The sequence below is a fragment of the Typopeltis vanoorti genome, chromosome 25 (assembly GCF_054136105.1).
Source record: "Typopeltis vanoorti isolate ZY-2024b chromosome 25, IOZ_Tvanoo_1.0, whole genome shotgun sequence".
Lineage (NCBI taxonomy): Eukaryota > Metazoa > Arthropoda > Arachnida > Uropygi > Thelyphonidae > Typopeltis > Typopeltis vanoorti.
In genome coordinates, this window is record NC_143573.1 from 75603800 (window position 1) to 75618482 (window position 14683).

The 14683-nt window shown below is 35.3% G+C and overlaps 1 protein-coding gene across 1 annotated transcript in view; it reads right to left on the reverse strand.

Moving 5' to 3' along the window:
- The window catches only part of LOC150092856 (sodium/potassium-transporting ATPase subunit beta-like), an 80760-nt gene extending 67512 nt beyond the window's left edge, over positions 1–13248 (reverse strand). Inside the window, exon 1 of the mRNA XM_090414318.1 lies at positions 13030–13248. The gene's annotated coding sequence lies outside the window, so the exon portion shown is untranslated. The remainder of the gene's footprint in view (positions 1–13029) is intronic.
- Between the last annotated feature and the right edge of the window lie 1435 nt (positions 13249–14683).

Sequence of the window (14683 nt, forward strand, 5' to 3'; positions counted from 1 at the left end):
TATTTCACAGTCAAGTTTCTAGTTTTCATATAAACTTAATAATTTCATAAAACATTCAAGTCATTATACACTAGGCAAGCAAAAGACCAGCATCAGCATTTATGAGAGTGATTTTTTTTTGGCTGAGCACTTAGCGCTTACACTCCCGAACCAACAGATCATGATTCACAAACTTTCATATCCCAATGTGGATATGAATGTTTGTGAATCACCATTCTTGCAGGATATCCGAAGATGCTTGAAATTCTCCTCTAAGGCAGAATTTCCAGACAATCGACATGCTCATAGAACGTGAGAAAGGATAGCATACTTTTTTCACATGAATTTGATCTCATTTCGTTCTTCTTGGAAATAGCCACTTCTCAACACAAAAGCTGAGTGTCTTTTGAAGCTGTGATCATATGCAACAATAATTTAGAAAATCCATCTAGGTAATTCAACTAATGGAAAATATGTCAAATGTCATAAGTTAATAAGACTACAAATATTAAAGAAAGAGCCAACTTTCTAACAACTTCGTACTGTTCACGTTACACCTTTAATTTTTCTTTCTAAGGATAACGTACATACGATTTAAAGCCTTAATTTCACGAGTAAAAGACAAAATTTGGGACTACAGTTACTATTATTATTGAACGCCTCCAATCCAAAGACTCATCCAGGAAGGACGCATGCTCTACAATTCTGCCTCAACCACTCAATCCACCAACTGACCACAACTATACCAACCACCTCCACTAGTGGTTCCACAGACAACACAAACATCCATGCCCACGACAGGATTCGAACCCGCAGCCTTTAGGCTGGAGAGCGGATACGCTAACCGAGTGGTTTGCGTATTTATATAGTGGTTAGCGTATATGTATGTTACACAGAAAATATTGGAACTCACGAAACAAGAATTAAGTTTTAGGTTGGATGGATGGATGGAATTCATAATGAACTTCTTCCAAATAAAAAATTTACATTCCACTCTGTCATTGCAGTATAATGCTTTACCTTAAAATCTTTAAAAATGTTCATATTTAAAATACGAAAATACTTTTTGCAAACATCCAGTATGCCATATGAGATTCATTAAACTTCAGTAAGTCGCATGTCATTCAGTACTGATAACTAGAAGAAGTACACATTATCAACGAATCTCTAATTTTAGTACACATTTTCAGTTACGTACAATAATATTTTGAAGGCAGCATCCAAAAATCAGTGAATGTGAAAAGAACTTGAGAAGAAATTCCAAAATTAGGAATCGCTTACTGCAATTGACATTCTACCAGAAGTTTACTCTTTAGTGGCTAAATAATACTAAAAAAAAGTCTTGGGATTCTCATGCTCATTAACACGACAGACAAGAGTAGGCAAATCAATTACCCTGTCTAAGTGATGAATACGATACGACCAACTTTAAAACTTACACATAAAAAAAAAAAAAATTGCTCGAAGGCATTCCTATGAGTGGGTAACATAATCGCTTTCCTCCACTTCCTGAAGTTAATTCTCGTGGGTGTGATACGCCCAGCAACTGCTGCCCGTCGATCAGAGCCCAACATGTGGCGTGACAATTATTAAAAACAAAATGTAATCCAAGTCTTATGTTTCTATATTCAAAAGTCTAAAAGCGTTTAAGATTCTCTACGGTTTAGATTTCAAAGAATATATAAAAGAATATATGAATTTGTAGCTTGCGACTGTGGACAATAAAAAGAAGTAATTCGAAGATACCCGTATTCATGTCCACTTCCGGAAATGAATTTTCATTCGTAAGGAAGATACTTCCATGAGGTGGTGCATCTGTCAATTCACAGTCCAACACTCTTTTAATGTATTTTATTATTAGAATATTAACGACTATCATAAATCGATAACAATTTCATTTTCCTTTTAATTATACATGTTTTGCTTACATCAACTAAAAAGGTGTGAAATTCATCTTGAAGATTTTGGGGGGGGGATTTGAATGCAAAATCATAATTGTAAAACAATGTAGCTCGATTTTAAACCTTTTAGCTTGACTATATTTTTGATGATATTTCATTCTCAAGAAACATTTACATGATAGTCCCATAAATCATATCAATGCACGTTAACTGGAACTATTAACTATGCAGCTAATAAGCCAATCCCACACGTTGAGCTGAAGTCGGCTAGAATAGCATCAAGGAGTACAAGGCTATGAACAGTTTCGTGCATTCTCAGACAGAAACACAACTTATGTTCCATATGCATTTTGTTTCCTTCTCACGCAAACTAATTTCGCTATTCTGTTGTAAAACTAGGTTACAACTTTGCTTCAGTGATGTGCCTGCCTCGCAGATTTAGCATGAAAACTCAGTTTCACAATTATCCTCAATGCAAACCAATACACTTGGTATTCTATGGATGCTGAATAGTAAAATAAATAATTGTTCAGCAAATATAGATTTTCCAATGATAGCTGCTGTTTCAAGCCAGAGTCGTATTTAAGAAATGATAATAAGGACAACAAATAATTTTAGCAAAATTTCTTTTGAAAGTTTTAAACCACATCAAAACCATTTTTCTTAAAGCATTCTACAAAATAAATTTGAGCATTTCGTAGAGTTCATGCCGTTGCTAGCCTGGATGGATATGTTTCTCTAGGTGATAGGCAAATAATAACACGCAAATTAAAATTAAATTTTATACTTTGAATATTGTAAGTTTGCAAACAGATCTTGTTCTGCGGATAAACCTGTATTTGGATATTGATTTAGACTTCATTTTAGAAGGGAGTTTCCACCATCGATGCTGATTAGGAAAGAATTCGATTAATTTAACTATAATGTCTGTCTGTTTCTCTTCATAATGCGTTTGTTTCTATTACACCAGTGGTTCTTAACCTTTTGGTAGTCGCGGTTCCCTAAGTATCATAAAATAATTTCGCAGCCCCCTAGTTTGTAGTAACATAACAATAATTACTTTTTTTAAATAGTGGTTTTATTTTCTGATTATAATGAGGAAAAAATCAGAAAACAGAAATCAACTTAACTTAAATGTTATGTATAAACTTTACTGTATTTATATTTAGGAAATCAAGTAATGTTCTTTGTTTGCTCATTTTATAAGGGGATAAATTTTAAGAAATAAATCAGTATTACAGGCACTGAAAGTTTCGAAGAGTAATTGCACTTAACGTTTACAAACTGATTCACTTGCAATATCCCACTGTGGATATGAAAGTTTGTGGATCACCATATTCTTGCTGGATATCTGAAGTCGCTTGAAATTCTCCACAAAAGCAGAATTTCTAGATTACCTGACAAGCGGTCTGCTCATAGAACGTGAGAAAGGGTAGCATACTTTTTGTTCATACGATTTAAAACCTCCATTGCATGGGCGAAAGGCAAAATTAGAGACTATAGTTAGTTACGCAGACAATATTGATTATATTGAGTTGGGATTTAGGTTGGATGGACTGAATTCATAATGAACCTCTTAATCCCAAATAAAATATTTACATTTCACTCTATCATTCGCAGTATTTTAATGCTTTACCTTAAATCTTAAAAAATGTTCATAGTTAAAATATCAAAATACTTATTTTATTGATATGAGATTCATCAAACTTCAACAAGTTGCATGTTATTCAGTACTGATAACTAGAAGTGTCCGCGCGGTTAGCCTAGTGGCTTTGCGCTTCTCAACCTGCCTGGGGATGGAGTGTTCTGGGTTCGATTCCCGTCGTCGACGTGAGGAGCTTAAGGATCTTCCGTAGCCATAGCCAAGTTAGCCGGTCTTGGGCGTGGACAGCAGGGTTTTTTCCCTCAGTTTATCTGGGGTTTTTCATCCCGCAAGCAGGCAAACCGGCCCACACGGATCTACAGCCATAAATACTTAACCCCCCATGAGGGGGGCGCTCAACTCGCCCCAATAGGGACAGGGGAGAAAAGGGAGGAAACTCCATATGAATAAATAAATAAACAAACTAGAAGTATACATTATAAACGAATCTTGAATTTTAGCACACATGTTCAGTTAAGTATAACAATATTTCAAAGACAGCATCCAAAAATGAGTGAATGTGAAAAGAACTTGAGAAGCCATTCCACAATTAGGAATCACTTTCTGCAGTCGACATTCCACCACAAGTTTACTTTCCTTTCGATGTCTGGTTGTAAGTTTTCATTCTTTTATATCACGTTCCTAAAAACTGTAGCAAGCTCTGAAATATTCTTTAATCGCAAAGCAAATTACCTTCTTTCTCTACTTTTTGATTTTTCGTCCATTAAGTTAGAATCCATTTAAACATTAACTTGATGTAATTTTTCATTCGGTACACTTTCTTCTAAATCACCCAAAATCAGTCTTTTATTTCCTTCTAAAATACAGTAATGTAGCGCATAGTAACATAACAGCAAACTTTGTTGATAGCCATTTTTTACCATGGCTATTGTTTTCATGATCTATTTCTCTATGGATTTAATTAAAAACATCTGAAATTGCACTGGGATTTTGTTTCTCATCTAAAGTATTTCTTCCTCTAAAAGGTGGCATCGATTTGTTCAGTTGCACAACACTTAACAAAGCTTTCGTAATGTGGTTTCGAATTCAACAGCTATATAATGGCGCTTTTCTTTGGAGATCCAAAATAAGATGAGATAGCCTAGCGCAGTGTTTCTCAACAACTAGTCTAAGGGCGATGTAGATGTACATAATTTAAAACATTTTAAAACGATGTAGATATATATCATGCGTATATATCTGCCATTTTGCATTGTGGTGGAGTTTAGGTTCGAGAAAAGAATCGAAGGAGACATTTAAAACTTTCTGTTGCTACATCGTCGTACTTAATCCGACACCTTCATTGGAAAAAAATATTATAGATCTCATACTAAATGGAATCCGTAAGTAACACACGACAAATGATCGATTGCCAGCTCTGGCTATAAATACGAGGCAGATTGTGTCTGAGACTTCTCTTGAAGATGTGTCCGTGTTTCTGTTGGAATGTCCATCGGATGCAGGATGAGCGAAGAAGAGAAATGAATATGCTTGTTCGGAAAACTATGTTCAAGTAGGCAGCACCAGTCAGCCTCTACCAGCATGGCGGCTTGTGACTAAGCATTATGGATCAATGAATATTTGTATATACCGCCACAGATTCATCATGATTGTTGAATTAACAGGAATTCGGACTCATCATTCCATGCCACCACTAGCAGATTCTGTAGTGTCCAATGCTAATGTTTTTTATCCCTTTAATTACTGCCTGTTTCTGCTGGACACGCCAAAACTTTCAGTGGCTATCTGGAGTTATGCCCTTTGGCATAACTGCAGATAGCCATTACAGTACACTTCCACAATGCATTTTAATGTATTGTGGGAGTATATTGATATTCTCTGATTCTGCTGCTGCATTCATTTAATCAGTTGAAGTACGTCTGTTGGTCTTTTCTATCAGTTGCACAACACTTCATTTGCCTTCGATCGGTCCATTGTTTGCCTCTCGCATCGATCAGCTGTTTCTGACACATGTCCAATATTGACAATGTTTTCATTTATCACACGATTCTCAATATATCAGCAAACTCTTGCATAACCTTGAAAGTTTGATGATTTCCCAGACGTATTTACATTCGTGTCTGGCTCCGACATTCACCCTCCCACAAGACATTAACGCAACACATTGTCTCCCTGAGATTACCTGCTATCTTTGCCTATTTTGCCAGATGAAAAAACAGTTTCCAGGAATAAAACCTTCCTGCTATTTTCTATATAAGACCATCTAAGATATCTTTAGTTTTTGACCAAGTACAACTGTAATGTCACGAACATGCTGTTTGTGACAGGGACCTACCACCCAGAAGTTCTAAAGAAACCACAGGAATCGTTGTGTACGATCCCACCTACCTTACACTACAAGGTAGGTAGGATATCTTTAATAGACCGGTCGCTTGGCATACATCACATTTAATATTAACATATAACGCTTTACGGAACTGTTGCTGAAATTTCTTAATATGAACATTTTTATACCTCTTCCTGACAGTACTGTTATACACAATCAATGTAGAATGAACTGATTAATATCCAAATGACTTATTTATAGGGGAAAATGTTAAAAAGAGGGATCTGTTGCTACTACAATAATCTGATTTATTTTTCAAATTTCTTTCTCTCGAACACCGACAGTCTAATTGTGTATTTGTTTGTTAATTTCTGACATGCTTTTATAAGAATATTAAAATTGCGAAGATAAGTGTACTTGAGAAGTATCGTATTCTTTTATCAAAAATGTGAGGTAGTTAATGTGAACTATTATTTATGATTTAAATGGTTTGTTGAAGTTTCTGTAAAGGATTGAGAATCGATAACATAGAAATGCGCCAATGTTGCCGGAGGTTGCTCAGAGCTGTGTGCTGTTTACTAACCAGGAAATTTAGAAAACCGCGATTGGCCTGTTACAATCATCTCGTCTTGCTTTGAAAAAAAAAAAAAAAATACAAAGTTCATTCACATTTTCCCTTTTATCAATGGCCCACACACACACTGCAATATTATTTTCTGTAGAAAATCACCTAAGTCATCTTAATAAAAATATTTCTAAATTTCATTTCGATTAATAATTCTGTTAATGAATTCTGACGTAATATTCTTTGCATGGTACTCTGATATACGCTGGCAGCTCTCCCTCTTGATAACGAAGAAACTAACTTTCTAGGCACTGATAAATAAAACACGTTAATATTCTAATATTGAAATACGCAATTTCATTTTTATAATGCATACTGTAGAATGCAAATCTGGAGTCACCAGTGTACAAGTTATTAGTAGCCTTAACGTTATCATATCGAATACTTCTCACTGGCAACTGCTGTCTAGATTGCACATTATTTATTTTTTCCTTAAATAGAACCTAGTGTCCTCTTACATCTAAAAGTGTATGCTGCCTGTTCCCTTGACAGAACAACAAAAGCAATTATTTTTTATGTGAGTTCCATCGACGAACGGTTGTAAACATATCATGCTTTTAGCACCATGGGTGTACTAAGGTTTACGTAATCCTGAAAACCTGTTCTAGAGACTAAACATGACACTTTTTCAAGCCAACTCAGACGTCTAAATAGCGGGAGGATGGTCCCGCACTGGGCGATGCAATTCATCTGTAACTACTGAAAAGCGAACTTAGGCAAATCGTCATAATTTATTATTTTATTCATCAACGTGATATTTTGTATATTCCTAATGGTATAATCATCCACGTACGAGTATTTGTAAACGGAATAAATAATTTTCTTCTTGTACTGATTGAATACATTTATATTGTGGCATAGCATCCTCTTATAAAGTCGCAGAATACCGATGTGACTGAAGTAAACGAATTATTAGAAGTCTGAGTCTAAAACTAAAAATAGCTTAATCCAAGAATTTGAAAAAAAAAATCGATCATCCTCGCAAGATGTAGTTGATCATCACAGTTCCATAATCCACCAGAATAAATAAAATGGGAACAAAGAACCATCTTCAGCAAGAGATATTTTCCGTCGAATCGCTAGACGAAACTGTCACCCTAGCTTTGGTTGTGCAGAAAAGTTGCTTTACTCATCCTTTTTAATGATAGATGTCATTATAAGTGATGACATAGATCCCCCAAAAAGGACTATAACATTCATTAAAGTTAATTAATTTTTTAATTAAATTCAAGTTTAATTTCGCAAAATTAAATTGCCAATGAGTATCAATGAAATTCGCCCTTCATAAAGAAAAATCTACGAAAACAATCATATTACTACTGCTACACACTCTTGGTGAATTATACTCAAAACCCCACGTAGCCAACGAATAAAGAATTCTTTCTATTTCTTCGATGGTCTTTTAAGTGGAGAAACAGAGAAGAATATCACTTCTCCTATCCGATCTTATCCAACCCAATAAAGCATACACATTTCATCTTTCTTCACTGAATTATCCGCCTTTCATTTTTCTTCAGTCATGTTTATCATCTTGTAAGATCAATAACAAAGTTTTACTGGCAGTACCGTAACAAGCAGGTAAAAAGAATGCAATAAAATAATTCAATAAGAAAAAACCAAAAAAAAGCAGCTTTCCGACCTTTTAGGTGTAAGCTCACTCTCTACCGCCATCTCCGCCATTTCGCGATAGGCTACTTTATTGACATCTGCTATTAAGTCGGTCAAGATTGGAAGATCGATAACAGAACTCTTTTCTCTCTTTTCGTACGCAGAACAATAGTTGATAGACTAAGCTGGATATCATTAACTCGGTTCTTCTTTTCTTCTTTATTTCTCCTCGGGGATATTGTTTAGTCTTTTCTTTTCATCCCATCCGCTCTTTCTTTTTAATAAAAAACCGAGCAGAATAACACAAACAAGTCATCGATCGATTTAAATTTCATACAGAATAGATTATAATTAAATATTCATATATTCATTGATATAAAGCACTCTTTTCACATTTTATCATCAATAGCGAGTTATTTATAAAAGAAGCGGTGCATCAGATCTTCGTGCAGCAGTATATCTTCCTTTCTAAATTAAACTTTGTTCACAGGGTGTGATTCCTTTCATAGTTTGTCGTGAGAAATCGAAGGCCGCACATACTCAGATATAGAGACTATGTAAGGTCACGAACTATGTGGATCTGTTTAAAACTTCAGCATCGACAAACGGCTGCTTGTATAGACACAAATGATGAAAACTCAAAGTATCTGGCTATTTGGAAATCTACATATCTCACTCAAGATTAAACTGTATTTTAACTTCGACCGCGTGAGAGTTTCCATTTACATTGAAATTGATCACTCTTAATATAAAAAAATAAATAAATCAATATCTGATTTTCTATACGATTTTTGCAGTATCTGATTCTGCTTAGTATCGTAAGGGATCCCTCTGCCTCGTCTGAAGAGTTATTGGTGAAATTTGGACATATCCTTTGCAACTCATCCATCTTATACGGATATGGTATGTGAATGTTTTTACCCCACTAAAAGCAACCATACCGACCGAAAAGATAAAGGACATATAACACTAGACTTTAGGTTTATTATAATTATTAGTGTTATTATTATTATTATTATTATTATTTGTTACCTCCAGGGAGTCCAAAGACTCATCGAGGGAGGGCATCTACTCTACAACTCTGTTTCCACCACTCACAATCCACTAATTGACCGCAACGCCATCTACCGCCGACTACCACCACCACCACCACTGGTATCTCCACAGACAATCACAAACATCCATGCCCACGACGGGATCCGAACCCGCAGCCTCTTGAGAGAGCGGACACGCTAACCACTCTGCCAGCCAGGTTGGCTGAATGGTTAGCGTGTTCAGTGAGGTTAGAGCAGTTCAGAAGTTTGGACTTCAGTTTGGAAAGATCTGGACCTGAAGAACCTCCAGGTTTTTTTTCAAGTGTTAGTGAGTTAGCCGTCTAGTGCGAAGTATTAGAGTTTACCGGCCAGAAGAATACACGCAATTAGCAGCCTAGTCTCACGACTTTAGTTGATTCATTAACACAATGCCATCCTGCATTCATTATTTTAATTGATTCATCTGGTTACAATTCAAAACCGTTACAATCCGTAACCTACTCCTTTATGCTGAGATTTTATTACATACGTAGTTAGAATAAGTTAGAAAACGTCCTCGATTCAGCAGGTTATTGAACCGGAATATGGCTGTTGTTCTAAGGACGATTGGTCTATTATTCAGGTATATATAATTATGTGCGAGCTATCTACATTAGAGCATGGTAATTTGTTTATTATCACAACAAAATTCACGAAGAGAGTTATTATGTTAGCGTTTCAGTTCTCTTCATACGTTTAATGCTAAAAGTATCCACTTTTAGCAAAAGTGACCGAATTATCATAACTGAAAAATTACAAAGAAGTACTAACAAAGTTTTATTACCAAAAAACGTCATTGCGTATTGAAATTAAAGTATAAACTGGATTTAAATTTACTTGATTTTTTTAAACAACGTTAATCATTTTCTTTTTAAAAAAAATCAATTAATCAACCAGTTAATGAAACGCGAAAGCATAATTATACTTTCCTTGGAAAACACAGAAAATTATTTTCGAATAATATAGTCACCCCTAAGACGGTGAATTTTAATTGGACTATGATATATTGGCCTCTCCAGTAATCGAAAGTGAAATTGAAACAAAAACTGATTTTATTTTGAAGTTAATATCTAATTTCTACTAAAGGGCAGCACAGTCGGTTTCCCAAAACAAAGAGCCTGCTTGCTAGTGAATATCACGAGTTTACTATCAGCATATTTTTATTATTAATGGATGGTGCTTACATTATTTGAATAAGCGGTTGTCGGGATTTCAATCTGAAAAGGATACCGTTCTTTTTGTGCTTGTTTCAGAAACGTACCTGGAGGGGAAACATAAGCAATTAATGAATATGAAGAAAATGGTAGTTGCTGGGGTAGGGTGAAGGAGGCCGTTGTCCCAATCTGACCCACAATGAAGCATAATATTTTGGTCAGTATCGCTAAGCGCTGTTTCTACGTAAATCAATCAGCAGCAACGATATCCTTTAGCTGAAAAGCAGTGGGGTCGGAATCCCGTTAATACGAGAAGAACTTTTATAAAGGTTTTTCCAGTGAACGTGAGTGACCGGAAGTGCAGTTTTAAAGGTTTATCTTCACCAAAAATTCCTTTTTTTTTTTTTTTTTTTTTTTTTAATCCTACAAAATAGTCAACCAGCCAGAGTACATGACAGCGTAGCAGACAGATTTAACCAATTAGGCTTAGGGAAGATGGGAAGTTGGTGTCAATAGTCATAGATATGATAATATTTTAATTAGAAAAATACAAATAAAAAGCATCTAATTAAAGAGACCAAACTTCCTGTTGGCTAACTCAAGTGAGGTCAATAAAAATGCAAATTCTACTTAATATATATATATATATATATATATATATATATATATATATATATATATATATTAAGTATTGATGAACAGTTTCTTAAATTAAAATAAAATTACCATCATACAAATATTATCCCTCTTGTAATCAATTATCTTGACATTGTTAAACAACAAAAGAATATACGTTAAAAAAGGAGAATTATGTGCATTTTAATGCAGCTTATCGATTCCCTTCAAGGGTAGATTTATCATATCATTAAAATAATGAAAAGGATACAAGGATTATGCTAATCAATAAAAATATATGTATTTAAATCTTTTCTAAAGATCATACTCAGTTTATTTGTAATATCACAGCATGAACTATTTAAATGTACAATATATTTTATACTGTACAAAATACTAACTTGCGTGCTAATAAGTAAAATGTGTCGCTTCATTATATCAGCGAAAGTATAAAGTACTCATGATGTCACATTCTTTTCAAAATCAAATATTAAACTTTCATATAAGTATAATATATCGAATACGTGTAAATTAGTAGCCTCACGTCATAAACACTCACGTCTTTCCTATGCAAACTGAGCATTTTCATACATCATCACTGAAATTGAATTCATTTCACGTTAAATATTTTAATATAATAAATGCTTTAGAATGATGTGAATCAATTGCGTTCTGCTCTAAGAGAACCCTTCTGTGCTCTCAATCTTTCCTAAGAATATCATCAACGGAATTGTTATGGATCATGGGAGGCGCACAATAAGAGCTAAACCATGGAATTCTTATTAATGTAAAAATAAAATTTCATGAAATAATAAAAAAAGCGTTAAAGATAACTACACATAAACTGAAGTCATAAATAAATCATTCTCCCCCCCACACACTTCCATTAACTCTACCCTATGTGCAAAACAACGCTTGGTAAATTGCTAATGACAAGAAATGTCTGTGATCCTCCTCATATCTAAGCGAAAATAAAAATTTGTAAGCTAATTTGTTTTTTCGGCGATATGGAATAGATTTACGTTTCTAACATCAACACAGTTAACAGCGAGGTGCTTCCCATGAGTCTTATATAATAACAAAATTTAGCTTCCTTTAACCAACCCTCATTTTCTTCATTTACTCCAACCCTATGCTGCAGATGGTGCGGTGTCATTAGCAGTGCTGGCTGCATGAGCAGAATGTTGTCATTAATATTTTCAGAACTCATTGAAAGCAATTGACGCTCACCATTTAACTGAACTCGGGAGTGGGCCGCTAGTCGCAGCAGCTGCTAGAGTAGAAGTAGATGCAGTAGAGGATGCCCTTGAACGCTACTTAGATACGGGCCAGAAACGATCTTTCCATCCGTTTCTCTCTCTCTCTTTCTTGCTCTCAACTATGTTTCGTTGATCGATACCATCAGCATGCGGAAGAAGCGGTGGAGAAAAGCCTGATCAGGAACGCAGCTTAGAAACGCCGAGAAACTAACGGCAAAATTTGCAGTTGACGCAATACAGTCGGAACACATGTTACAGGAAAGATGAGGAGTCATCCTCGCACAGGAAACAAGTAGGAAAGCGTAGAGGTAGGAAACGTTTGGTAAAAAAGGAAAGAAGGACGTAGAAATAGCAACCGACCACAAGAGCGCACACGCAGGTGAGGATAAGATGTTTAGATTATTTCGAAGAACACAAGAGGAATATGTGTACGTGCATAATCGCCATCGTTTCCCCTGTGACGCAGTTATAAATATTCCGGTTTCTTACCATTAGGACTAGCGGAAAGTAGTATATAATGTGATAAATATCAAAACATGCCGTGAAATTTAAAACTAGAATTACAGTTATGAATATCTTATGAATTCAAAAATGAAAATGTATATTGTTACATGTTTATCACTTTTCCGTGTGTGCGTGCGTGTGTATGTGTATATATATATATATATATATATATATATATATATGACGCCATTATTTTGTTGGCAAGGAAACCATACGTATACGCCTTGGAAAGAGGGGGGAAGGGGATTAAAATAAATGAGGTATTTCCTCAATGTCATTTACTTACACGATTATCAGCGAAAAGTGGGCGCTATAAATTAGCTCGAGAAAGATGTGCAAGACAAAAAAAAAACGCCCTTTAAATGAGAAAGATACACCTTACCTGTGTCCTCTGCTCTGGCACGTCCATATCACACACAGGCTCCAATTTGGATGTTGACAGTAGAGCGTGTTCAGTGCACATGCGCCAAACTAAAGGAACGCGCACACTGTATTTCCAAATGCGCAAAATGGCCGTAGACAGTAGAAGCAGGCAACAGCACGGAGTAACGCCTGGGACAACCGAACTGACAATCCTGGAGAGAGCGTGCACGCGCGCTGGTTGCTTAGCAAACCTTGAAAGGTCGAGAACATTAGGAGATCGGCTAAGGATGGAGCAAAAGTGCATGTAGCGCCCCCACATTTCCGTTTCGCGCAAGTATAATGTACAGGCTTTTACCTGTAGCTATACATTAGAAATTTTGTTATCCTTTTCAATCTGAAAAGGATACCGTTCTTTCTAGGCTTGTTTCAGAAACGTACCTGGAGAGGAAAAATAAGTAATTAATGAATATGAAGTAAATGATAGTTGCTAGGGTGGGGTGAAGGAGTGTATATTAAAATGATCGATTATTCACTACGGGAAGGAATATAATGTTGAATAGGAAAACCAGAAAGCTTTCTTTATTAACAAAATGTATTTAAATATGTACTGCAAAGGTTTACATAAAAACATTATGTAACTTGAAATTTAATGATGTAGTTTTATATTTTGTCTGTCTGTTTTGCATCTGTTAACATTATTTATTACTAATAATTTTTAAACTAAATTTATATTTATAACTTCATGGTTATATACAGGGGCGGCTCGTGCATAGGCACTGCGGAACTACAGCATCCTCAATTTTTCTCGATATATAAATATATTTATTAATTTATTTATATTTGCTTGTAATATTTAATTTTATCATCAACAATCCTATGCAATTCTCTTATTTTGTATAAAAAATAATAAAAATCTATCTTGTAGCATTTAGGAGGATAGTGACGCAAGCAGCACTGTGTTTACCACAGTGTCATATTGCTAATCGCACAATTATATGCAAATCATAGTGAGATGCGCGCTATCAGCGTAATGCGGCACTGTCCGTCACGCAGTTCCACTGTTGTTTATATGCAGTTGCGCCAGTAGTAGAGTGTTCGTAGTGCTTATCGTGTTAACTCCGTCTCTTTAAATATTTGGACATTACAATTAAAGACATAACATTTGTTATAGTTTTTATTTTAGAACATTATTGGAGTTAAAATAAAAGAATTAAAATAGAAACGGTTAGCCTAGTGGCTTTGCACTTCGCAACCATATGCCTGGGGAAGGAGTGTCCCAGGTTCGATTCCCGTCGAAGAGGTGTGGAACTTAGGATCTTCCTCAGGCATAGCCTGCAAGCCGACAAACCGGCCCCGTGAACATACTTCTACAGTCAAAAATATATTCCCTCCAGCGGCAAGCTATGCGACAGGTCGGTTGGGAGTGGTACTAACAAGAAGTCGCATCTAAGTAACACGCGGACCCTGCATAGGAAGCGGGAATCATGCTTAGTGAAAGAAGAAGAATTGGAGTTATTGACAATTATGACCTCAGAATTTTTAAGTAATTTTTAATTATATCAAACTGTATGATTTTATCGATAATAAACATTTTTTATGTTTAATTTTTTTTTTACCATAATTTTGATATTTTATTTAAACACATACACACTGGACTTACAGTGTGTATGTAT